The 26,555-nt window shown below is 38.7% G+C and overlaps 1 protein-coding gene across 11 annotated transcripts in view; it reads left to right on the top strand.

Annotated features, from left to right (window-relative positions):
• The first annotated feature begins 301 nt into the window (after nt 1-301).
• The window catches only part of MICU1 (mitochondrial calcium uptake 1), a 248,383-nt gene continuing 222,129 nt past the window's right edge, over nt 302-26,555 (top strand). For 6 of the 11 annotated variants that reach the window (XM_038534293.1, XM_038534292.1, XM_038534291.1 and 3 more), the window contains exon 1: nt 308-460. The gene's annotated coding sequence lies outside the window, so the exon portion shown is untranslated. Of the gene's footprint in view, nt 461-26,555 lie in introns of all 11 variants that reach the window. The other 5 variants (XM_038534296.1, XM_038534288.1, XM_038534294.1 and 2 more) reach the window with 4 other exon arrangements.

Genomic DNA, 26,555 nt, shown 5'->3' with positions numbered 1-26,555 from the left:
CGCTTTCCCGCCTTAACACCGAGGAGGCGGGGCCCGAGGCGGGGGCGGGGCCTGAAGCCGGGGGCGGTGTCCGAGGAGGAGGCGGGGCCTGAAGTCGGGGGGCGGGGCCCGAGGCCGGGGCGGGGCCTAAAGCCGAGGGGGCGGGGCCCGAGGCCGGGGCGGGGCCTAAAGCCGAGGGGGCGGGGCCCGAGGCCGGGGCGTGGGCCGAGGCAGGGGCGGGGCCCGAGGCCGGGGGCGGGGCCCGAGGCCGGGGGCGGGGCCCGAGGCCGGGGGCGGGGCGGATTCTCCGAGCCCCGCCCCACACGTATCTCGCCACTATCCCAACAGTCGCAGCGACTAGGAGAGTCACGTGAGAGGGGGCGGCGGAGGTGGAGGTTTCTCTCCGCTGGTGTTTCGTCTCTATGGTCGGTAGAGGTGGGCGGCTTTGACCCCAGAGCGTCTGCAGCCCGGGTGCGTACAGGTGAGTCCTGGACTCTGAAGGGTGTGAAGGGACAGCCATTTAGGGAAGTCGAGAGGAAAGGCAGGGCGAAACCGCCTGAGGGATCCGACCTCCCGGGCCGGCCGTTTGTGGGCTCTGGGATGCGGCGACTTCGGGTCTGGCGGCAGCGCTGTCTTCCCTCACGCTCTCGGCTCAGGGGCCTGCGAGGAGCGCGTAGTGGCGTCTGCTTCCCGTGCCCCCTTTTCCCGTGCTTCCCTTCAGCTAACCGCGTCCCTTTTCGCTGTCCCGGGAGATCTCGGTCCCAGGACCGAGTTCGCAGCCGCCGGGGTCACTCGGGCGCCGGCGTTCTCTCTCCCCGGCGGCAGGCGGGCTTGACCGGTGGACGCGGATGGAAGTGGGTGATGGAGTTTACACTCAGGTCTCTTGTTGGTGGGAATAGTAAGCATTTAAAAAAAAAAAAAGTAGAAGATCAGCGGGGACCCGAAGGAGCAGAACCGAGCGCAGCCGGCTGGGACTGCTAAGTCTTTATGTTTCCGGGCGCCTTCCGGCTCTGGCCCTCCCGCGCCCCACGCCGGCCCCCCGAGGGCGTTACTGCCCCTGTGCCTGTTGAGAGAAGAGTCCAAAACAGGCTGTGCCTTAACCTGCTGTCCCTGCAGTCTTGGGCTTTCTTTTCCTTTCAATCGCCGGAAAACTATTGTAGGTCTTTTTAAATGTAAACAGAATAACCAATCTGTGGCTAAGGGAATACAGTAAAATACTCCCCTCGCGGTACCCGGAAAAGACCCGTTGTCTTGGTTACTTTTATCAGTGTTTTTATTTCAGTGTTTTGGGTGGTTTGGATACACCTTTATGTTGAAGCATCCCTCGGGTCATGTGTGCTTGCGACCTAGCGGAAGAAAGGAGTTTTTTTGCAGACAAAGTTGGGGTTGACAGACGTGGGAGAGTTAAGGTTTAGAATTAAGTTAATCCATCTGACTAGTTAATAAAACGTCCACATCTTGAGGCAGAGGTGTTGTCCAGGATGACCTACATGCTGTCTTTCCGGTGTTGGACAAGTTAATGAGCTTGTTGAGTATCACCTTATCTTAACAAACTTTTTAGAACCTGCCATTAGTTCGTGAGAGGATGGCTCTGGCCTCCAGCTGCTCTGTATCGTCGCTCTTGATAGGTGATTATTTCTTCCACTTTAGGAACATCACTCTGACTCTGAAAGATAAGAGAACAGGGTTGCTGGAAGGAGGTGGGTGGGGGATGGGCTAGTTAGGGATGGGTATTAGGGAGGGCACTTGTTATGAAGAGCGCTGGGTGTTGTATATAAGTGATGAATCACGGAGTTCTACTCCTGAAACCAGTATTGCAGTGTATGTGAACTAGAGTTTAAATAAAAGTTTGAAGAAAAAAATAAAGAACGTCACCCTGGCCATCAATTATGCCAAGAAAGTGTCAATGAAGCCTTCCAAGTGTCTTTACTGAGGATTATAAAACAGAGTAATACTAACAGAAAGTGAAGATTCAGGAGTGGGTTCTGTGCTTGGGAAGAAAGGGAAAGAATGATAGAAGCTAACAAAAGCAACAGAACAAAAGCGTGTATTGCTCTCTTCCTTTATAATTACTGTATTCAGTAGACTTTTTACATCCCCAGAGACTGATTTTCCTATATTTAAGAATAAACAATGGTATATAACTTCTCCCATAATGCAATATTACGTACACTATAACTGAAAGATTTAAGTGACCCTTCAGGTCTTATATTATTTAGGATTATAGGACTAAATGTTATTAAACCTAATTTGGTCACTTTTTTTTTTTTTTAAGTAGGCTCCCCATCCAGCATGGAGCCCAACTCGGAGCTTGAACTCACGACCCTGAGATCAAGACCTGAGCTGAGACCTGAGTCAGAAGCTTAATCTACTGAGCCACCAGGCACCCCCTAATTTGGTCACTTTTAATCTTTAGTTTTAGTGAGTGATTTTTTTTTTTTTTTTTAAGATTGTGTTTACTCATAAGAGACACACAAAGAGAGGCAGAGACCTAGGCAGAGGGAGAAGCAGGTTTCCTGTGGAGAGCCTGATGCAGGACTCCATCCTGGGACAACAGGATCACACCCTGAGCCAAAGGCAGATGCTCAGCCACTGAGCCACCCAGGGGTCCCTAGTGAGTGATTTTTTTTTTTTTTTTTTTAAGATTTTATTCATGAGAGACAGAGAGAGAGAGGGGCAGAGACACAACACAGGCAGAGGGAGAAGCAGGCTCCATGCAGGGAGCCCAATGCAGGACTCGATCCTGGGACTCCAGGATCACACCCTTGGGCCAAAGGGAGGTGCCAAACCACTGAGCCACCCAGGGATCCCCGTGAGTGATTTTTTATAGTGGCTGTAACACTTGCTGGATGTTAACCAATTTTTTCCATATAGAGTTGTCTAATATACTACTTTTAAAAAGAGAACCAATTTTTATTGAGAGAACCTATTTTTTTAAAAAAGTTTTACTCACCCCCCTCAAAAAAAAAACAACCCAAAAATAACTTGGTTTTTTGTCAAGTGGAAAAGTTGATTCCTTTAAAATAGATTTTCTATATACTTTGTAAATTATGAGAAAACTATTAATGTTTTTAAGATGTTAAATATTGGTATCTGAGCATATTTGAGAAGAAAACACAGGGGCAGTATTCTTAAATGTTTTATATTTCTCATTATAAAAGTGTATGTTTTTGAAAAATGGAAACATGGAAAATATAACATTGAAAGTTGAAATCCTAATTTATCTTTTCCCATGCCAGCAGGTAACCACTAGTTTCCGTTGCTATTTGGGAATCAGTGTGGAAAAGTAGAGCCTGAAGTAAAACTCTCTGGGAAAGATGGTACTAATAGCACCAGACTTACATCCTACAGCCTTAGAAACTCCAAAAGAAAGAGAACTTCCCTTTATAACTCCAACAAACTACTGTATGGGAATTTTATTAACCTGACTCATGTCATTGCTCATCCTGGAGGCAGTGTCTGTGGCCAGAGTGATGGGAATGCTTTGTGTAGTCAGGATTGGATTTTGTTCTCACCATGGAGTGGGATTTGGGGGGCATACAGTTTTAAACCACGTAAATTCAGAGTAAGCAACATTGGGGTGCCTGGCTGGCTCAGTTGGTAGAGCATCCCCCTCTTGTGGTTGTGAGTTTGAGCCCCATGTTGGGTGCAGAGTTTATTTAAAAAAAAAAAAAAAAAAAGCAACAAAAGTATGGTTCCTCTGGAAAAATTGAGGTGTCATTTTCTGGAGGGGAGAGAAGGGTTTCTGGACAGGCAAAAACAACATAGTTCACTGAAGTAATTTTACATGTATATATATATATATATATATACATACACACACGCATTTTTTTTTTTTTTAGAGAACTTGCTTTCCTTTCCCAGTGTAAGTTAATTGTATTTTACAGTTTCAGTGTTATTTTTTAAAATGTCTACTTTATTAACTAATGGAATTTGAAATTTAAACTCTTCAAGTAGCATATGTTTGTACCTGTGTTGTTATATGATTAGTACCTGTGCTCTGGAGTATTCAGCTTTTCTAACTTTAAATATATTGTGTGTTTATCCCATTTGTTAAAATCGTTTATTGATAAGTATTTTTATTACTGTGAGTAAAGTTAACAAATTGCAGTTTATAAATAGTAACAAAAATATTGAGTGTTTAAGTATATGTAATCTATATGGTTGAAAGCTTGCTTCTTTTAATATGTGTTTAAAAATCTGTTAGTATAGAACTTCATTTTGAGCATTGAAAAATAAATCACTACAATTGTCACAAATTGTTGTCACTGGGTATTAACTTTAAAACTATAGTCAACGTTAAGGTCTGCTTTTGTATCTTTATGGATTATATTATATTTTAAGAGAAAATATAATTGAAGTAACACTGTTTACTCCACTGTCTTGATTTTGTTTAAAAGAAATGTTAGCAGTTCAATGGACGTTTGAGCTTAATCGCTAATACTGGTGTCACAGACTTCACGAGATTTATATTCTGAAACCCAACTCTGTCACGTCTTGATATTGAGCAAGCTATTTAATCTCTCTGAATTTGAGTTTATTCCATTTGCAAAATAGAAATAATAATACTTATGGGGGTCTTGTGAGGAGTAACTTAATGTATGCCAAGTACCTAGGGTATAGTAGATTCTCATTAAATGTAATTGTTAATAATGACAATAACAAGAAATATTGTTTACAAAGATTTTTATCTCCTCAATTTCAGAATGTTTAGCACCAGTAGTTTAAATGTATATACAGGTGCTAAGGAATAAGATTGTTCTTTCTTCAGTTTTGTCTTTATTTTAGCAGGAGTGTGTGTGTGTGTGTGTGTGTGTATGTTTTAAGTAGGCTCCACGCTTAGTGTGGGGCTTGAACTCAGAACCCTGAAATCCAACAACTGAGCTGAGATCAAGAGTCAGACCCTCAATCAGCTAAGCCACAATTTTAGCAGATTTTTAATTCCGTGTTGCACATATAGTAATAAACTAGAAAACTTTGTGTAAACTACATAATTATTGGTGGACTGCCCAAGTATTTAAAGATTGCCTAATCTTGGTATGTAACTGTTAGCCTGAAGGAATGTATTGAGAGAATTTTGCACAAACTCTGAGCTCAGCAAAGTTTAATATTAAGTAGAAGATCTCACATTCCTTGACTATACCAGGAGAGCTAGGTGTTGAGCATCTTGAGTGTTCAGATCAGAATTTATGGTGACTTGTGGTAGTGGGCAGAAATAATAAAAATGGATTTGTTTTTATTTTTAAGAATGAGCTCAGGATGATACTCCTGTGAAGCAATGCTGTAAGAACATGTTATGTTGGACACCTGCAGGCAGAAGAGATGACAGTTTAGAATGTTACTTGAAAAACCAAAAAAGGCAACATGGAATTGAGTAACTGTAAGAAGTGATTGACATGAAATATAATTTATGACCTGGCATTGGGAAGTTAAATATTGCCATATTGAGAGAAGAGGTGTTTTAGGCCTATTTATGAGAAAATAAATACCTAGAAATGGATTAATCTTTTTTCCCCTAAACTAATCAGTTTTGCAAATTGTAAACATATCCTAGGCTAACTAATAAGTTCAAGGTGAGTTTTACTGACTATGAGAAAATTGAAACTTTAGTGTAATCTTGGAGAAGTATATTTCCATAATTCATCTCAGGTATACAAATGTTTACGTTTCTATTCAACGTGATTTAATGTTCATTTAAAATTTAAAGTGCCTATCCTAATACCTTGCTTGTTCAGAGTTGGACAGTTACTTGGTATCTATTATAAACACTACTTATAATCTTGTTTTTTCTTTTTAAAGTTTGTTCATGGAGTAATGGGACTAAATCTGCAGGCTGTTTTTTTTCCTTTAAAAAAATAAATATTGGTACTTCATTTACTCTATTAGGATTAAGTAAGCATTCTATAACATAACACAGCATTAGAATTCAGCTTTTTTTTTTTTTTTAAGATTTTATTTATTTATTCATGAGAGACAGAGAGAGGCAGAGACATAGGCAGAGAGAGAATCAGGCTCCTCACAGGGAGCCCGATGCGGGACTCGATCCCCAGACTGGGATCATGTCCTGAGCCAAAGGCAATGCACAACTGCTGAGCCACTCAGGTGTCCCAGAATTCACCTTTAACACAGATCTTTCTTGGCTTATAATAATGGTGATATGTTCCAATAAAGCCATTTTAAGTCGAAAATACCACAAGTGAAAAATGCATTTAATACACCTAACCTATTGAACGTCATAGCTTAGCCTAGCCTACACTAAACATGCTCAGAACACAGACTTTAGATTTTATTTTTTTTTTAATTTATTTTTTTTTAAATTTATCAGAGAGAGAGAGAGAGGCAGAGACATAGGCAAAGGGAGAAGCAGACTCCTTGCGGGGAGCCCAATGCAGGACTTGATCCCAAGACCCCGGGATCATGCCCTGAGCCGGAGGCAGACGCTCAACCACTGGGCCACCCAGATGTCCCTTAGAACACTTACTTTAGCCTACAGTGGGCAAAATCATCTAACACAAAGCCTGCTTTATAATAAAGTGTTGAATATCTTAGGTAACTTAATACTGAAAGAAAACAAAATGGTTGTGTGTTGGTGGTTTATCCTCTTGATCACATCTGGGACCCGTGGCTTGCTGCTGCTGCTGCCCAGCTTAGGAAAAACTATTGTACCATGTATCATTAGCCTAGGAAAAGGTCAAAATTAAAAAATTAGAAGTACAATTTCTACTGAGTGCATATTACTCTCACACCATCGTAATGTTGAGACATCCTAAGTCACCATCTGTATATCTTCCTAGTTTAGCTCTTATGACTCTACCTTTCCTTCCTATGCCTTCCCCTATGTTCTAGTCATAGTAAACTACTTTTTGATCCCCCTAACAAGCCATACTTTTGTTGTTGTTGTTGTTGTGTTCGGAATGCCTCACCATTATCCTGCCATCTTTTAACTGGTGAGCTGCTGTTCATCTTTGAATGAGATTGCATTGTTTTTTCAGTTTGCAAGACTTTACCCTCAAGTGGTTATTTTTTTTTGGTGGTTCCCATAATAATAATTTTTACCTTTTGAAAATACTCTTATTTTGTGGAACAGTTGTATGTATTTTCTATGAGATGGAGTGATTCTTGATGCCAGAAACAAGTCTATTCATCATAGTATCCTGAACATGCAACAGAGTGCCTGTAGTCTCTACAAGCTCAGAGCATATTTGGTGAATATATGAGTAAGATAGTTCATCTGCTTTAAAAATCAGAATGGGGTATGTGGGTGGCTCAATGGTTGAACGTCTGCCTTTGATTTGGCTCAGGTTGTGATCCCAGGGTCCTGGGATTGAGTCTCGCATCAGGCCTTACAGGGAGCCTCCTTCTCCCTCTGCCTGTGTCTCTGCCTCTCTCTCTCTGTGTCTCTCATCAATAAATAAAATCTCAAGAAAAAATCAGAATAGAATCAATCCAGTAGATAAAGTCTACACACTATAACCTGTATCAGTCTGATGCATTTAGAAAACTTTTTATTTTTTTATTTTTTATTTTTTTGCATTTAGAAAACTTACTTGGACACACCTAGTAAATTCCATCCACACATTCTACCACACAACAATAACCATATTTTATCTGTCTAATATATACCAAGGCACCGGGGTGGTGGGGGGAGAGGAAAAATATTCCATTCGTTAAGGAGCTCACAATCTAGTGGTAGAGACAGCCAGATGAATTGTTAATTACAATTTAGATTTATGCTAATTAAGGTTCAAATTAAAGCTCAATTTATCAATTTCAGTAGACCCATTTCAGCTGCTTAATAACCACATGTGGCTAGTGCTTACTGTGTTGAATAGTTGATATAAAACATTTCTATCATTGCAATACATTCTTTTGACAGAGCTATTGTAGAACATTATACACTTGAACCTACATTCTTTAGTTTTAGATGATAGTTTTCGTTTCAGTCATATTCTTTGTCAAATTAAACTTGCTTTTAGATTTGAAAGTTTTCTTAAACATTATCAAGTGGATTTTATTTATTTTTTCAAGTGGATTTTAATATATAATACACTTCAAATCAGCATTGCTCATTATTTCAGGTCTTTGATCTGTGTGATAGCATTTAAATTAAGTAGTTTGAGAGTTTGATTAACTTCAGCATTGATAACATCTGATTTTCTATGCTAATAGTTCCTGAGATAGCAGTAAATCATAATGGTTAAGAGCATAGCTTTGCATCAGAGAAACTTTCCTCTGTCATGTATTGTCTGAAACCTTAGGCAGATTCCTTAAAAGCATTGAGCTGTGGTGTTCTTAGTGAAATAGTAATAATGATACTTATTGCAAGAGTTATAGAAGATTAAGGTAACAGATATTAGGCATTTAGCGTCTCCTCACAGAGTATTTATCATTAAATGCTAGCATTAAAGAGAATTTTGAACAATCAGATTCTTTTTTTTGAACAATCAGATATTTAAAACAACTTTTTGAGGAAGTTGGAGAAATTGGAATAGAGTCTGGGTATTAGAACATACCAAGGAATTAATGTGAAATTTGTTTAGGAGTGATATTGATTGTGTGGAAGGAAAAGTCCATATTTTTGGAGGCATATTAAAATATGTAGCAGTGAAATGATAGCATGTCTGAGAGTTGCTTAAAAATAATTCACAAAAAAAATAATTCACGAAGACTTAAGAATAAAAGGGATAGAAAAATTGGTTTTAATATCCATTTCTGGTAAAGAAGGAATAACCAGTACCATATTTACCCTCCTGCCTGAAACAGTTTAAAAGGCAGACAAAAGATACAAAGCAGTGGTTTCCTAGATTTTGGAAGTTGTGCAGCAAAGGAAAGTGATCCCTGAGAGGTGGGAAACCAATGAGGTGCACTCTGTAGTAGCTCTGGTTTGCTGCCTGGAAAGTTTACCAGCTGTACAGAGCAGGGAGGGGGGATCCCAACAGAGAGTGCAGTGATCTCCTTGAATTGAGACAGTCTGGGAAGGTCAAGGCAGCTGGAGTTTGCAGAGCGGAATATTAGAAATGAGAAAGCTGAAAGGAAGGAGAGCTTTGGATCTGCAGTCTCCCCCTCAAGTATCCAGCTGAGAACTGCTCTGTGCATCCATGTGAGGAAACTACTGAAGCTAGGGAGAGTACCACCTGAAAAGAATAAAGAACAGTACTGTTTTTGCAGAGGCAGAAATAATGTTTTTCCTACGAGCCAGAGGAGAAAATGTCTTAACGTGATTGTATAGATTACTCAGAAGGGCCTTGTCTTAGTAGTGGAATAAAATTAGGTGCTCCAGCCTAAAGCAAGACCTGAAAGGGTGGTACTGTTTCCAAGAAACTTAATTATATCCCAGAACTAAGCTCAAGAATAGATGTAGGAATACAAAAATATCCAACATCCAACAAGGTCGAATTCACTGTCTGGCAAGCAGAACTAGGCATGCACAGGAACAGGAAGACATGACACATGATGACAAGAAAAAAAAATCAGTCAAAACCAAAACAAATGACCGTTGATAGAATTAATAAAAGGTATATTAAAACAGTTTTTATCATTGTATTTCATATGCTTAAGAAACTAGAATATTGAATTTTATTTGTTTATTTAGAGAGAAAGAACATATGAACAGGGGGTGGGGGGAGGGACAGAGGGAGAGGGAAAGAATCTCAAGCAGGCTCCATGGTCAGCACAGGGTGTGATGTGGGCCTGGATCTCAGAACCCTTAGATCATAACCTGAGCTGAAATCAAGAGTTGGACACTTAACCAACTGAGCCACCCAGGCACCCCCAGAAAGACTGACTATGTTAAGTAGAAACATAGAAGATAAGAAAACGACCAAAATGTAGTGGAGAAGGTTGTGAATGTGCAGGGATAGGGGGTATATGGCAACTCTTGTACCTTCCACTCAATTTTGCTGTGAACCTAAAACTGCTCTAAAAAAATAAATTTTATTGGAGAACCCAGGTGGCTCATTTGGTTAAGTGTTGGTTTTTTTTTGGGGGGGGGGTTGGGCAGCAGCACTTCACATTTATTGAGAGCCTGCCACCGAGGAGCTCACAGCCTGGGGGCCAAGACTCCACATGTGCTGGGATGGGGGAAGAAAAGAGGTAAAGGCAAAAAGGAAGGCAATGCAGAGACTTTGTGGCCCAAGCAAAGGCGGTACAAAGCAGGCATAGGCAGGGGGAGGAATATGGCCCCATGAGCCCTGCCTAGACCTGTGAACTATGGACCAAGCACAGGCATGAAGGCTGCCTGACCAGTTGGGGCTTCTCCTTTTCTCTCTCCCCCAGTTTGTGCTCTGACTCTCAAATAAAATTTTTAAAAATAAATATATTTTATTAATTATAAAGAAAAAGACCAAAATGGGACTTTGATGAGATGGAAACTGTGATGTCTGAGATGAAAAATATGCTTGTGGGATTAATGGCAGATTAGACATTAGGGGAGAAAATTTATGCCAAAACTCACAAAGTTATACAAAATAATCTATGAAGAGTTCTTGTTAAAAGTACTTAATTTGACTTTGATCATGCTTTTTTTTTTTTTTTTTTTTTTTTTTAAAGATTTACCAATTTTTGAGAGAGTGAGCAAGTGAGCAAGCACAGGGAGGGGCAGAGGGAGAGAGAATTTCTAGTGACTCCCCACTGTGTATAGAGCCCAACACGGGGCTCAACTTCATGACTCTGAGATCGTGACCTGAGCTGAAACCAGGAATCAGATACTTAACTGACTGAACCACCCAGGTGTCCTTCTAATCACACTTTTAGATATAACTGGAATTTATAAGAAATGAAGGGACTGGAGAAACATTTAAGCCATACTGTGAGGAATCAACTAGATAAATCTAGAATTTGAGAAATGCTGCAATATAGTTGTCCTGTTCTTTGAAAATGAGGGTTGTGCTGTGATTGCAGAATATGGTGGATATACTTAATGTAATGGGATTGTATACTAAAAAGTAGATAAGATGCTAAGTTTTATGTGTATTTTACCACAGTTTAAAAAAATGTACCATTTTAATCATTTTTAGGTATACTGTTGGGAAGCATTAAGTATATCTGCATTGTTGTACAGCAGTCACCACCATTCATTTCCAAACCCTTTTCTTCTTTCTAAACAGAAAACTATACCCATGAGATGATATTCTCCTTTTATTCCTCCCCACTGACATCATGAATCTATTTTCCATTTTTATGAATTTCACTACTGTAGGTTTTTCATATAAATGGAATCTTGTATTTGTTTTTTTGTGACTGGCTTATTTCACTTAATGTCTTTAAGATTCATCCATTTGGGGGATGCCTGGGTGGCTCAGGAGTTGAGCATCTGCCTTTGGCTCAGGGTGTGATCCTGGAGTCCCCAGATGGAGTTCTGCATTGGGGTCTTTGCATGGAGCCTGCTTCACTTCCTTCTTCCTATATCTCTGCCTCTCTCTCTGTGTCTCTCATGAAAAAATAAATAAAATCTTAAAAAAAAGATTTATCCATTTTGTAGGATGTATCAGAATTTCTTTCCTTTTTTTTTTTTTTTAAAGATTTTATTTATTTGAGAGACAGAGCACAAGCAGGGTGGGGCTAGGAGCAGAGGGAAAGGGAGAAGTAGGCTACCTGCTGAGCAGAGAGCACAATATGGAGCTTAATCCCACGGCCCTGGGATCATAACCTGAGCCAAAAGCAGACATTTAACCAACTGATCCACCCAGATGCCCCAGAATTTCCTTCCTTTTTTTTTTTTTTTTAATATTTAACTTATTTATTCATGAGAGAGACAGAGACACAGGCAGAGGGAGAAGCACACTCCATGCAGGGAGCCTGATGTGGGACTCAATCCCAGGACTCCAGGATCATGCCCTGAGCCAAAGGCAGACGCTCAATTGCTGAGCCACCCAGGCGTCCCTCCTTCCTTTATTTAAAAAATTGCTTTTATTGTGGTAAAATACATACAATATAAAATTAACCATCTTAATCATTTTTAAGTGTATAAGTCAGTAATATTAAGTACATTCAGATTCTTATGATAGCATCACCAACATCCATCTCCAGAACTTGCAAACATATATTAAATACATATTAAGTAGTACTCTGTATTATCACTTCCCCCCAGCCTCTGTGATTTTGACTACTCTAGGTACCTCCTGTAAGTGGAGTCAACAGTGTTTATTTTGTTGAAACTGACTTTTCTTATTTAGCATAATGTCCTCAAGATTCATCCGTGTTGTATTGTTTGTCAGAATTTCCTACCTTTTTATGGCTGAATAATATTCCATTGTAGGTATAAGCCATATTTTGTTGAAGGACACTTGGATTGCTTCCACTTTTTGGTTATTGTGAATAATGCTATTAGTATGGGTGTACAAATATGTGTTCAAAGTCTCTGCTTTCAATTCTTTTGGATATATTCCCCAAAGTAGAGTTGCTGGATCATATGTTAATTCTATGTTTAATTTTTTGAGGAACTACCATACTGTTTTCCATAGCAGTTGCACCATTTTACATTCCCATCAACAGTGTACAAAGATTCCTATTTCTCTAATACATGTTTTTTCTGTTCATTTCCGTGATTAGAATAGCAAGGCTTATGGCTAGAGTTTTACTTTGCATTTTAATTAAGGGTTTGCATTGAAAGGAAGATATTTAGGTGTGAAGTATTTATATGTCTTAGTGAAATTTATGTTACATAATACAATTTTTATTTGAATTACCACTATCAGCAGCATCCTGTTATTACCTTCCAAAGAAATATTTATTCATAATTTACTGTGTGTTAGACACTGTGCTGAACTTTATATAAGCATTTTCTTGTTTAATCCTCCTCATAGTCATTTGCAGTGAGTGTTATTATCCCTGTTTTATGGTAGCACAAAGTTGCCAAGTCAGGAATCAAATACAAATTTGACTGGCTTCAAAATTAATGGTCAGTAAGAGGTCCAGTTAGTAAGTTCTAGTATTTAGAATTAATGAATTAACTAGATTACCTTGACACAACTTTCTGGTCCTCAGCTCATAAAAACAAAAGAGAACAAAACAAAATACACAACAACAATACAAACTTATCTACATGTTCAGTTAAGCTTTATGATCTAATTTTACTTTAATTAAGTCTTAAAGTTGAAAATAACATCTTCGATTAAGCAAGGGAAAATCTTAAAAAAAAAAAGAAAATAAAGAAGTACCTGGGGAAATAGAAGTGGAGTAAAGGTAAAAAAGGCAGGATAATATCCATTGAAATATCTGATACTGCTGTCAGTCTAGCAGGTTCATTTCTAGAGAGACCAAAACTACAGATAGATTGTTAAAAAGGACTATCTATAAAGATGTCAGTTGCTGTGAAGATGAAAAAAAAATCCATTGAAATTGTTATTTATGTAGAAAGAGACTTCCTTTTGCAGAAATATATATTATTCTTACACATTGGTCCATAATACTGATCAATCCTTTGCTGTTGAATGGGACTCTGAATAACATGTCATGGATCCACAGATGAGTTCTGACATGGAATTATTGTTCCATTTTAATCCTGGTACCCCATTTCCCATATCTGAAAATTAAATATAGTGCATATGAGAGAGTATTCATTGGAGCACTTATAAAATACAGAGTTCTTTGCAAATGCAAGGTGACATGGTTATTAAATATTGATTACTTTGTTCTGTCTTCACATATCATTTCTGTATTACTTAGGATTTGGAGCTTTAATTTAGTAAGGAAGCCTGTAAAGTATCCTAACTGTGTTCTGTGGTGCTTGTAATACGCTATTGTTGATCAAAGTTTTATATTCTTATTTTAAAAAAAATTTGCTCTGAGGCACCTGGGTGGCTCAGTGGCTGAGTGTCTACCTTTGGCTCAGGTCATGATCTGGGGGTCCTGGGATCGAGTCCCCCACTCCCGTGGGGAGCCTGCTTCTCCCTCTGGCTATGTCTCTGCCTTTCTCTCTGTGTGTCTCATGAATAAATAAATAAAATCTTAAAAAAATTTGCTCTTCTTGCAGTCAGTCTCAGCCTTTTGTAGAGTTATGCTTAGTCAACTGGTACTTTTATAATACAATCCCCTGTTAAACCTTTATGGACAAAGCAAACAGATTTAGCAATGAATGAATTAGCTTATTAGCAAATTGCAAATGGGAACATGGTTTCAATAGACCATTTAGGTTTATGCTGTTGTGTGATTAGATTTTTTTTTTAAGATTTTATTTATTTATTCATGAGAGACACACAGAGAGAAGCAGGCTCCATGCAGGGAGCCCGATGTGGGACTCGATCCTGGAACTCCAGGATCATGCCCTGGGCCAAAGGCAGGCACTCAACCACTGAGCCACCCAGGCATCCCTTGTATGATTAGATTAACTCAACCTAATCGCTTTTTTTTTTTTTAATTTTTTTTTTTTTTTTTTTTAATTTATGATAGTCACAGAGAGAGAGAGAGAGGCAGAGACACAGGCAGAGGGAGAAGCAGGCTCCATGCACCGGGAGCCCGATGTGGGACTCGATCCCGGGTCTCCAGGATCGCACCCTAGGCCAAAGGCAGGCGCTAAACCGCTGCGCCACCCAGGGATCCCCCTAATCGCTTTTTGAATGGTTGTCATTAAAATTTTATATATTGTTTTATTATATATAGTTATAGCACATATGAGGACTACATGAAACATATATGTGTACTTGAAAGAATAATTATAAAAGTGACCCATGTTGGTAAACATCACCCAAGCCAAAAAAGAACATTCCCATCACTTGAGAAGGCCCCCATGTGCCTTTTCCTAATCACAGCCCTCTTCTCTTCAGGAGACAAATTACCACCCATGATTTTGGTGATAATCATGGTTATATGTATCACTAAACATCTTACTTGTTTTCGTGTTTTGGGGCCATATGTAGATGAAACCTAACTATATATATATTCTTCATGATTTGCTTCTTCACTCAACATTATATTTGTGAGACTTATCATTTGTTACTTGTAAAGCATTTTTGGAGGGATGTAAAGTTTCCTAAAATTAATTTTGTGATTCCCTATCTATCTTCATTCTTCTTCTAAGTTTATTTTTTAGTAATCTCTATATTTATTGTGGGGCTCGTACTAATGATCCTCTGGATCAAGAGTCACATGCTCTTCCTATTGAGTCACCCAGGTGCCCCTCAATTTTTCTTTTTCTTTTTTAGGAACTATTAATAAAATTTGGTTGTTAGTCCTTTGATGGTTATATGGGTAGCAACTGTTTTGTCCCTCTTTGGACTTTGTAGTGTTTTTTGATGTTTTTAATATTTTTTTTGATGTTTTTAATATTGTTTTTAAATTTTATTAAATTTTTTTTGGCTGTGATTCATCAGTCTTATATAATACCCAGTGCTCATTGCATCACGTGCCCTTCTTAATGTCCATCATTCTGTTACCCCATCCCCCTACCTGCCTCACCTCCAGCAACTCTCAGTTTATTTCCTATGATTAAAAGTCTCTTATGGTTTGTCTCCCTCTCTGATTTCATTTTTTATTTTTCCCTTCCTTCCCTATGATCTTCTGTTTCTTAAATTCCACATATGAGTGAAATCATATTCTCTGATTGACTTATTTCACTTAGTATAATACCCTCTGGTTCCATCCATGTCCTTGCAGAAGGCAAGATTTCATTTTTTTGTTGGCTGAGTAGTATTTCATTGTATGTATATACCACCTCCACTTTATCCATTCATCTTTTGATGGACATCTGCGCTCTTCCATAGTTTGGCTATTGTGGACATTGCTGCTATAAACATTAGGGTGCAGGTGCCCCTTCAGATCATTACATTTGTATCTTTGGGGTAAATTCCTAGTAGTGCAATTGCTGGATTGTAGGATAGCTCTATTTTCAACTTTTTTTTTTTTTTTAAGATTTTATTTATTTATTTGTGAGAGACACACACAGAGAGAGGCAGAGACACAGGCAGAGGGAGAAACAGGCTCCATGCAGGGAGCCCGACATGGGACTCGATCCTGGGACTCCAGGATCAGGCCCTGGGCTGAAGGCAGCCCTAAACCGCTGAGCCACCCGGGCTGCCCTATTTTCAACTTTTTGAGGAACCTCCATACTGTTTTCCAGAGTGGCTGCATGAGCTTGCATTTCCTTTCTTTATAGTATCTTTTATGATGCCTGTATGTTGTTTTTATGGTTGCTTTTAATATATTTTATCAGTCTTTTTTTTTTTTTTTTGGTATTTTTCCTACTGTAATATCATTGAGATATTCTCTTACAGCATTAGCTAGAAACTTTACATTTTTCCTTTTATACTGTTTAATCCACTTAGAACTGATATTTATGTATTGTGAATCCATTGAGTTCTTTTCCTATGCCCTGGCCCTGGGTCAATGTTCCAGCCTCATTTATTGGGAAATCTTCCTTGTCCTACTAATTTGATATCCCATCTCTGTCAGTATCTATTTATGTGGCTATGTCTTAGGGTTTTAAATTTTTTTCTGTTGTTCTATTTGTACCTCTGTGGCAATATCACATTGTCTTAGATACTAAGATTTGTAGTGAGTTTTAATATTAGAGCATTACCAACCTACCTTGTGTTCCCCCCCCCCCCCCCCACCCCAAGCATGTCTTAGCTTTTCTTGGTCCTTTGTACTTCTATATTCATTTTAGGGTCATTTTGTCAAGGTCCACTAAAATCCATTGGGATTGTATTGCTAGTATAGTTTAGTTTGGGGAAAATTGCCATCTTTACAAAATTTTGTTTTTCAGTTTATTAAATGGTATTACATTTATTTAGGTCTTCTTTAAGGAGGTCTTTCAATGAAGTCTTTTATTAGACTTATTCCTAGGTACTTTATACTTTTGCTTTTTTTCTTTGTATTTTAATTTAATTTTTTAAAAAAGATTTTATTTATTTGAATGAAGGAGTGGGAGAGAGAGCACAAGTGGTGGGGGAACAGACTCCCTCTGAGCAGGGAACTCCATGTGAGACTTAGTCCCAGGACCCTGGGATCATGACCTGGCTGAAGGCAGATGCTTAACCAACTGAGCCACCCAGGCTCCCTGCCCTAAGTATTTTTTTAAGACAGTGTGTGGGCAAGCAGGGGGAGGGGCAGAGGGAGAGGAAGAGAATCTCAAGCAGACTCCCTGCTGAGCATGGAGCCTCAGGCAGGTCTTGGTCTCAGGACCTTAAGATGATGACCTGAGCCAAAATCAAGAATTGGTCACTTAATCAACTGAGCCACCCAGGTGCTCCACCAAATGGTAAAATGCAAATTAAGACCACTTTTAAAAAGTGTGTTCCACAAGTATTTTATAAAAGCAATTATATTGAAATTTATTGAAGTATAGTTTACTTACAATAAAGTTTACCCTTTTCTGTATACTCGAAGTTTCAATAAATGCAGTCATATGTGCACAATAATCAAGATATAGGTCAGTTCCTTTCACCCCTAGAAATTGCCTTATGCTCCTCTGTATTAGCCTTTCCCCTCATTTCCATCCCTGGCAGCCACTGATCTGTTTCCTGTTGTTAGGGTTTTGCCTTTTTAAAAATGTCATGCAAATAGAATCATAAAGTTTTTAAAGCTGGTTTAAGAGGCAACTGGGTGGCATAGTCTGTTGGGCATCCAACTCATGGTTTAGAGTCAGGTTGTGATCTCAGGGTCTTGGGATGGAGCCCTGCCTCAGGCTCTGCGCTCAGCAAAGAATCTACTTGTCCCTCTTCCTCTGCCCCTACTCTCTCTCTCTCTCAAATAAAGAAATAAAATCTTTAAAAGTGCTTTAAAATTATCATATAGTCAAGTGTTTTTTTCTCTCGGTGTACAGTTCTTTGAAATTTAATATATAAATTTTAATAATATAGATTCATTTAACTGCCACTGCAATAGGATACAGGAAAGTTCTCAACCCTCTCATGCTGTCCTATTTTAGTCAGACCCTTCTCTACCTCTGTTTCTTAGAAACTTACTAAAAGTTCTCTATTAGTAGTTTTTTCTTTTTTATAAATGTATATACATGGAATCATGAAGTATGTAATCTTTGAGACTGGCTTCTTCCAGTATAATGCCTTTGAGATTGATCCAAGTTGTTGCATGTACCAAGAGTTCGTTCCATTTTAATTATGGTTATATTCCATTGTAGGCTTATGTCACAGTTTGTTTATTCAACTGATGAAAGATACTGGATTTGTTTCTAGATCTTGGCAATTTAAAAAAATGTACACATTCAAATACAGGTTTTATGTGAGCACAAGTTTTTATTTCTCTATGGTAAATACCTAGGAGTAGAATTGTTGGGTCATATGGTAAATATATGTTAAACTTTATGAAAAAAATGTCAAACTGTTTTCCAGAGTGTTTACCATTTTGCATTCCTACCAGCAATGTATAGAGAGTCTCATTTGTTTTGCATTCTTGCTGCACGTAGTATTGTCAGTAATTTTTTTTTAAGATTTATTTATTTATGATAGACGGGGTGGGGGGAGGGGGGCAGAGACACAGGAGGAGGGAGAAGCAGGCTCCATGCCGGGAGCCCGACGTGGGACTCTATCCCAGGACTCCAGATCCCAGGACTCCAGGATTGGGCCCTGGGCCAAAGGCAGGCGCTAAACCCGCTGAGCCACCCAGGGATCCCAGTAATTTTTCTTTTAGCCAAATAAGTATATAATGGTATCTCATTGTGGTCTTAATTTGCATTGCTAATGGCTAATGATGTTGAATACCTTTTTATGTGCTCATTTATTTATGAATAGAGCTGTTAAGAACATTAATTCATAGTTTTTTTGTGTGTGAACCTGTTTTCATTTCTCTGGGGTATTTATCTAAATTCAGCTTGAATTTTTCATACATTGCTAATGACCAAGTTTGAGATAGTGCTAGAGTGTGGAATCTATAGAAACCATAGACACAGGAGAGTTCACACCCACTTGCAGGCTTTTCTCAATAGATCTCAACCAGAAGCTTTCCTATAACATTGGGGAAAGAGCAGAAAACCGAAAGTGCTTCCCAAAGATTCAGCCTATAGTAGGGAAGCATCCACCACAGTGAGAAAAGCAAAAAGCTCCTTTCAGATCTAAATATTTTATTTTTTTTAAATTTTTATTTATTTATGATAGTCACACAGAGAGAGAGAGAGAGGCAGAGACAGAAGCAGGCTCCATGCACCGTCGGAGCCCGACATGGGATTCGATCCCGGGTCTCCAGGATCGCGCCCTGGGCCAAAGGCAGGCACTAAACCGCTGCGCCACCCAGGGATCCCTCCTTTCAGATCTAAAGGACAAAAGTCTTAAGGCCCTGGGGAAGGATAGTAAACCCTGTTACCTTAGGTGAAAATCATTTGTATCTAGTGGGGAGAAAAACAAAAATAAACCCTCACCCCTGGGGAGGGGCAGAAAACTGTTGGAGCCCAGATTATCAGAAGTTTATATCTGACAATAGATAGGGCCACCAAGAAATCCCCATGCCCAAGACCCAGAGGTCTCTCCTGAAAATTGTAGCTGTCCCAGGACAACAGAGAACCCATAACCAGGCTAACACACACCAAGTAACAAGCACTCAGGAAAAATGACATATATTATCTACAAAGGAACAAAGATAGAAATTACAGTAAACTTCTCAGAAATGACAAAAGCCAGTTTCTGTTGCTCTTCTGTCATTCCTGAATTTCCAGATTTCCTTCCAGTATTTGTTTTCTCCCATCTGAAGAACTTTTTGTAGTCTTTTAGAGCAGGTGTGCAGGCAGAGAATTCTCCTAGAATATCATGCTTTGACACTACAGATTTTATTTAAATCCTATGAAGAATGTTCGGCCCTTTCTTTCCTATTTTTTTTTTTTTTTTTTTGCCTTAGCAGGCAGTTGGCCTAGTTAGAGTTAGGCTATAAATTCTGACCCACCTTTAATGGGTTGTAGTTCCAATATCAGTTTGGTTTTCATAACTTTGCATTACTATCCAGATTTTTCCATTGTGTGTACCACACAGTAGCCAGTGGTAGTGATCTATATACCCCATATTTTAGTTCACATATCCTTTGTTTTGCTGTGTGTACCATACCTGTGTACCCTGGATATGAGCTTAGGATATCATACTGAACCTTATGGTTTCATTTTATTGAACTTTCCTTCTATGTGATATTCCCAACATTTCTTTTCTCCACATGATCCTTCTTCTTTTGACTCAGTCCTGAAAATTTCTCTGCCTACTCTATCACATAATTTGGCTTATATCAGCCTCCTGGATCCAGAGACCAGAGGATAGAAAAATGAGCAAATGAGATCCCTCAATGCTCTTGGAGAAGAGTTCCTCTGTCAGAATTTTTCTCTTTTTTCTGATTTTTAGATGTCTTCCTAGCTGCAAGTTATTCTGCACTACTATAGGTGTCTGTTTTTTCTGGGGTGGGAGAAAATGAGCAAAGACACACACATCCAGGGAATTTCTCCCACTCTCTTTTACTCATAGCAGCCTTTTTCCCACTCATCAATCAGAAATAAATGGGTGTTGGAGATCTGTTTGCATCCAGTACACACATCTGGTGTCAAACAAACTTTGAATTTTGGTATGGAGGGACCAGGGGAAAAATTGGGAAACTCTCTGCTATTCTAGTGCTACCTTGAGATGTCTTTCATTTTGCATTTTGCCTGCTAACATATTACTTTTCAGAGTCTTTTTCCATCCAGGGCTTTTAGTTGCATTCAGTGTGAGACCAGAAGTATGCTGACTTCATCTTAACCTGAACCAGAACCTCTATAGTCAAGTTTTAAATACTTTTTATTAGGAAGTATTTCAAACATATACAAAATTATGAATTCTGTTGTACATACACAAAACCCCCATGTACCCATTGCCTAGCTTCACCATTTATCAACATTTGGCTGATCTTTTTCATCTATAATTTCCCATTTTCACTGTCTCTTGACTTTAATTGTAAAATATAGCTGTCCTTTCATTCCATTTTATATGGCCAATTTCTATAATTTTTATGTGTATTGGGAAAGAATGTATAATATGCAGTTGTTCAGTGTTCAGGTATGGGCATTAAGTTGTTGATCATGTTTATAAAAATATTTTATATCCCTACTGTTTCTTTTTTTAAAGATTTTATTACTTATTCATGAGAGACACACACAGCGAAGCAGAGACATAGGCAGAAGGAAAAGCAGGCTCCCTGCGGGGAGCCTGATGTGGAACTCGATCCTAGGACTCCTGGATCATGACCCGATCCTAGGACTCCTGGATCATGACCTAACATTCACCTTTATAAATTTCTATAAATAATGAAGGCAGATGCTCAACCACTGAGACACCCACGTACCCCTATATCCCTACTGTTTTTTTTTTTTAAGATTTTATTTATTTATTCATGAGAGACCGAGAGAGAGAGAGAGAGAGGCAGAGACACAGGCAGAGGGAGAAACAGACTCCATGCAGGAAGCTAGATGTGGGACTTGATCCTGGGACTCCAGGATCATGCTCTGGGCTGAAGGCAGACACCCAACTGCTGAACACCCAGGCATCCCCCTAATGGTTTTAAAAATATTTTTACTGATACATTTTTTTCTTGTTCTATACAATATTCTTTTGAACTTTAAACTTTATAAAGTGATAATCTGTAGTTATGTTATTTAAGTCTAATAAATTTGTGTTACAGGACACTAAAGATAGTTTTTTTTGTGACCTTGAACTCTGTTCAAGTGATTCTTTTAAGCTGTTACAGAAACTAATATTTAATAGCTTTAGAACTACATATGATAAACATTATTTGTGTGATGTGTTGTTGTCTTGCCAATAGGTTAATTGAGTTCTAGCTTAAAAGTCTTAGAAGCTTAAAAAATGCATTTTCACTTTTGACAATAGCCATTCTAATAGATGTGAAGTGGTATCTCGTTGTTTTGATTTTCCTTTCCCCAGTGACTAATGATATTGAACATCTATTGACCCCCCGAGCCACCCAGGGGTCCCTCCAGCAGTGTTTGTTGAAAAGAAGTCCTTTTCATGTTGAATGGACTTGGCACTCTTGCTGAAAATCAGTTGACCATATATGTGGTTTATTCCTAGGCTTTTATTTTATTCCATTGGATTATATATCTGTCTTTATGCCAGGTCCAGTGTTTTTCTTGCTGTTGCTTTGCATTATGTTTTGAAATCAGAAAGTAGGAGTCTCCCAACTTTGTTCTTCTTTCTCAAGATGTTTTTGGCTATTTGGGGTCCCTTGAGATTTCAGATGAATTTTTAAAGATTTTTTTTTCTAGGTGCCATTTTAGAGTCACAGCAAAATTGAAGAGAAGGTACAGAGATTTTTCCATATACCCTCTGCTCTACATGGGCATGGCCTTCTCCATTATCAATTTCCCCCACAAAAGTGGTAGATTTATTACTGTTGACAAACCTATTGATACATCATAATTGACCGAAGTCCGTAGTTTACATTATGGTTCACTCTTGGTGTTGTACATTTTATAGATTTGGACAAATGTATAATGACATGTGTTCATTATTATGGTATAACAGAGTATTTTTACATCCTAAAAATCCTCTATGCTTTGCCTGTTTATTCTTTCTCCTGTCCCAGCCTTTGTCAACCTATGATCTTTCCATTGTCCCTACAGTTTTGCCTCTTCTAGAATGTCATATAGTGGGAATCAACAGCGTGTAGCCATTTCAGATTGGCTTCTTTCACATAGTAACATGCTTTTAAGGTTTCTCCAAGTTTTCTCATGAACTGATAGCTCATTTCTTTTTAGTGCCTTTAACTAGTAGAGAGCCTCTCTGGCATACTGTAGCACCACTTTAGCTAACTAGTAGGGATCTTCTGGCACACAGAGGGTGTCACTTTAGGTAACTACTCTATGACCTTGCCACCATGCCCCTTGCTCCATAAAAGGTGAGAATTAAGGTCCAAATAGAGGGGGAAGATAGGAACAGAAAATAGTGGTAAAGAATACCTGCTTACTGCCTGGATTGTTTGTCCCCTGATCCTCCCTGTCATGTAAGTTACTCTGAATAAAATGCTGTGTAAGCAGTATGTAGTGACTTGCTTCATTTTTTGGTATTGAAGGGTCTTCTCAGTCTGGAGGATACATTACTGACTCTCCTCCATGTTCTTACATTCACCTTTATAAATTTCTATAAATAATGAATGAGGGTTCCTATAGGTCCATATCCTCCCCAGCATTTGATATTGTCAGTGTTCCACATTTTGGTCCTTGTAATTGTTAGGTATTGGTATCTCAGTATTTAGATTTACATTTCCTTGAGGACATGGAGTTTCGTTTCGTTTCGTTTCGTTTCGTTTCTTTTCTTTTCTTTTCTTTTCTTTTCTTTTCTTTTCTTTTCTTTTCTTTTCTTTTCTTTTCTTTTCTTTTCTTTTCTTTCTTTCTTTCTTTCTTTCTTTCTTTCTTTCTTTCTTTCTTTCTTTCTTTCTTTCAGATTTTTATTTATTCATGAGAGAGACACAGAGAGAGGCAGAGACATAGGAAGAGGGAGGAGAAGCAGGCTCCATGCAGAGAGTCTGATGTGGGACTAGATCCCGGGATCATGCCCTGAGCCAGAGGCAGATGCTCAACCACTGAACCACTCAGGCATCCCTGGAATGCTTATCCCTTTCTATATGCTTATTTGCCATCCGTATATCTTCTTTGGTGAGGTGTCAATTCCATATAACTTTTAGGATGGAATTTTGTGTTTCTTTTAAATGATAGAGTTGAGTTTTTTATTTTTAGTTTTTAATTTTTTTAAAGATTTCATTCATTTGTCAGAGAGCACAAGCAGGGGGAGCAGCAGGCAGAGGCAGAGGCTCCTTGTTCAGTAGGGAGCCTGATGAGGGGCTCGAAACCAGGACCCTGGGATCATGACCCAAGCTTAAGGCAGATGCCCAACCGACTGAGCCACCCAGGCACCCTAGAGTTTTTTTTTTTTTTTAAAGAAGAAACCACATATACCCCCATTTCCTAGTTTTCTTCCTTTAAGAAATCTTTAAGGAAATCTTTTTGCCCCTGTTCAGTTTTTTTTTCCCCATTATCTGTCAGTTAACACCAGCATTTTAGTGTTTTGATTCTTTTTTTTATTATTATTAATGTATTTATGAGAGAGAGAGAGAGAGAGAGGCAGAGACACAGGAGGAGGGAGAAGCAGGCTCCATGCCGTTAGCCCGATGTGGGACTTGATCCCGGGGCTCCAGGATTGCGCCCTGGGCCAAAGGCAGGCACCAAACCACTGAGCCACCCAGGGGTCCCTAGTGTTTTGATTCTTAATTTTTTTTTTATGTGGGGTGTTTATTTTTGTAATGGATGAATTTCTATCATTTGCTCTTTTTGTTTTTCTTGTTAAAAGATAACAAAGCAAGAAGTACAGATTTCTAGAAAGGGATTTCGATGGGATTTAATTAAGAGATTAAAGTATTTGGAGAGTATAATGAAATCTGACAAGTGCTTTTTCACATATCTTTTAAGGTGACAACAGAGGTCACTTATTGAAGTTACTAGGCAAGCAAATTGAAGGTAGAAGGAAGAAAGAAACTATTTACATGTCTTGCTTATTACACCTTAAATGTCATCTGTTAAATTCAGAATCAGAATTTTTATTACCTTTAATATTTGAAATTTTATTAAAAAATGAAGAGAATAAGGAAGCTTCATATATGGTTGATAAAGTAATTAAAGTGGAGTTGAAAATATTTCAGACAACAAAGAGCATAGGCTAGGAAAGTAGAATATCGTGATTTTTAATATCAATTTAATTATCAGGAAAATTAATGCTCTGATTTACATTTTTATAACAAATTTATTGAGATATAACTCACAGACCATGTAAGTCACCTATTTAAACTATACAACTTAGTGACTTTTAGTATATTAACAGATATGTGTGACCATCACCAGAATCAATTTAGAATTGATGAAAATAAAATTTTCATATCCCAGAAAGAACCTCTTAGCCTTTAGCACTTACTCCCTATTTCCTCCTAACACCACCCCTCCCCACCTACTAATCTACTTTCTGTCTGACATTTCTTTTTTCTTTTCCTTTTCTTTTCTTTTTTTGAGAGAGAGCGAGCATGAGCAGGGTAGTGGTAGGGAGAGAGGGAGAGGGAGAGAACATCCTAAGCCTCCTTCATACCAGTGCAAAGCCCAGGGCGGGGTTTGATTTCACAACCCTAAGATCGTGGTCTGAGCCCAAATCAAGTCAGATGCTTAATTGAGCCACCCAGGCGCCCCTATTTTGGACATTTCTAATGTGCATTTTTAAAAGATTGCTCTGGAAAAAAGAAATTCATCTGGCTAATGTACAAAATGAAAGCAAAGAGTCCACTTGGGAGATGCTTGCAGAAATCTAAGCATGATAGGATGGTGGTATAGACTTGGCTGTTAGCAGTGGAGATAGAAGTTTATAGATTAGAATATTGTTTAGAAAACTGTGACTTTATTTTTAAAAAGATTTTTATTTATTTATTTGAAACAGAGAGAGAGAGCTAGAGAGCGAACAAGTAGGCAGAGGGAGAGGGAGAAGCAGGCACTCACCGAGCAGGGAGCCCAGTGTGGGGCTTGATCCTAGGACTCCAGGATTACAACCCAGGCTGAAAGTAGATTCTTAACCAACTGAGCCACTCAGGTTGCCCTTAGAAAACTGTGACTTAAATAGTTTGAAGTATTTTCTTTTTTAATAGATTTCATTTATTTATTAGAGAGAGGGAGAGCACAGGTGGGGGGCGGGGGGCAGAGAGAGAGGGAGAAGCAGGCTCCCTGCTAAGGGCAAGTGGGGACTCCATCCGCAGAGGACTCCGGGATCATGACCTATGCCAAAGGCAGCTGCTTAACTGACTCAGCCACCCAGTTGCCTCTGAAATAATTTCTTTTGATAGAAGAATATTTAGTATTTAAATAGAGATCATAATATACAGAGTAATGATTTTACTCTTAATGAAAGGCTTTGGATGCTACAAAGAAAGCCAGAGAAGCCTTACGTCCAGTATGCGAGGAAATGTTTATGAGTTGAATATGTCTTGGGTTTTCAAATCTCTGAGGCTTACATTGTAGTATGGCTTTCCCTACCTCAGATCAGATTGAGCCTGCTGTTGGAAAAGTCTAAAGTGGTGGTGAAGTGTGTACTTAGTTTATTTCTTAGTAGACTAGACTATATATTTTGTTTTAATGGCTGATATCATATAAATGATATGGCTTTTTGGCTTTAGCAGGTAGAACAGGCATTCAAGGTCAAAGTAACAAATTTACGATAATATATAAAAGTTATCCCATTTATAAGACTGAGAATAATTTTTTTCTAAATGACGTCTACCTTTTATTTATAATTATTTATAATAATTTTTAAAAGCCTTTTGACTGAGATATGAGTTCCTTTCTGGTCTTTACCTTGTGTGTTCTTTTTTTTTTTTAATTCATGAGAGAGAGAGAGGGGCAGAGACATAGGCAGAGGGAGAGGCAGGCTCCCCATCGAGGAGCCCAATGCAGGACTCGATGCCAGGACTCCAGGATCATGACCTGAGCCGAAGGCAGACGCTCAACTGCTGAGCGACCCAGACGTCCTTACCTAGTGTGTTCTTAGAGCTACTTAATATTTCCTAAATATATTTTCATCATCTGAAATGGGTAGAAGTAGAGAATTTAAAGCAGTCACTAGGGGAAAAACAAATAT

Source organism: Canis lupus, chromosome 4 (genome assembly GCF_011100685.1).
Source record: "Canis lupus familiaris isolate Mischka breed German Shepherd chromosome 4, alternate assembly UU_Cfam_GSD_1.0, whole genome shotgun sequence".
Classification (NCBI taxonomy): domain Eukaryota; kingdom Metazoa; phylum Chordata; class Mammalia; order Carnivora; family Canidae; genus Canis; species Canis lupus.
This window is presented reverse-complemented; position numbering and strand designations above follow the sequence as displayed.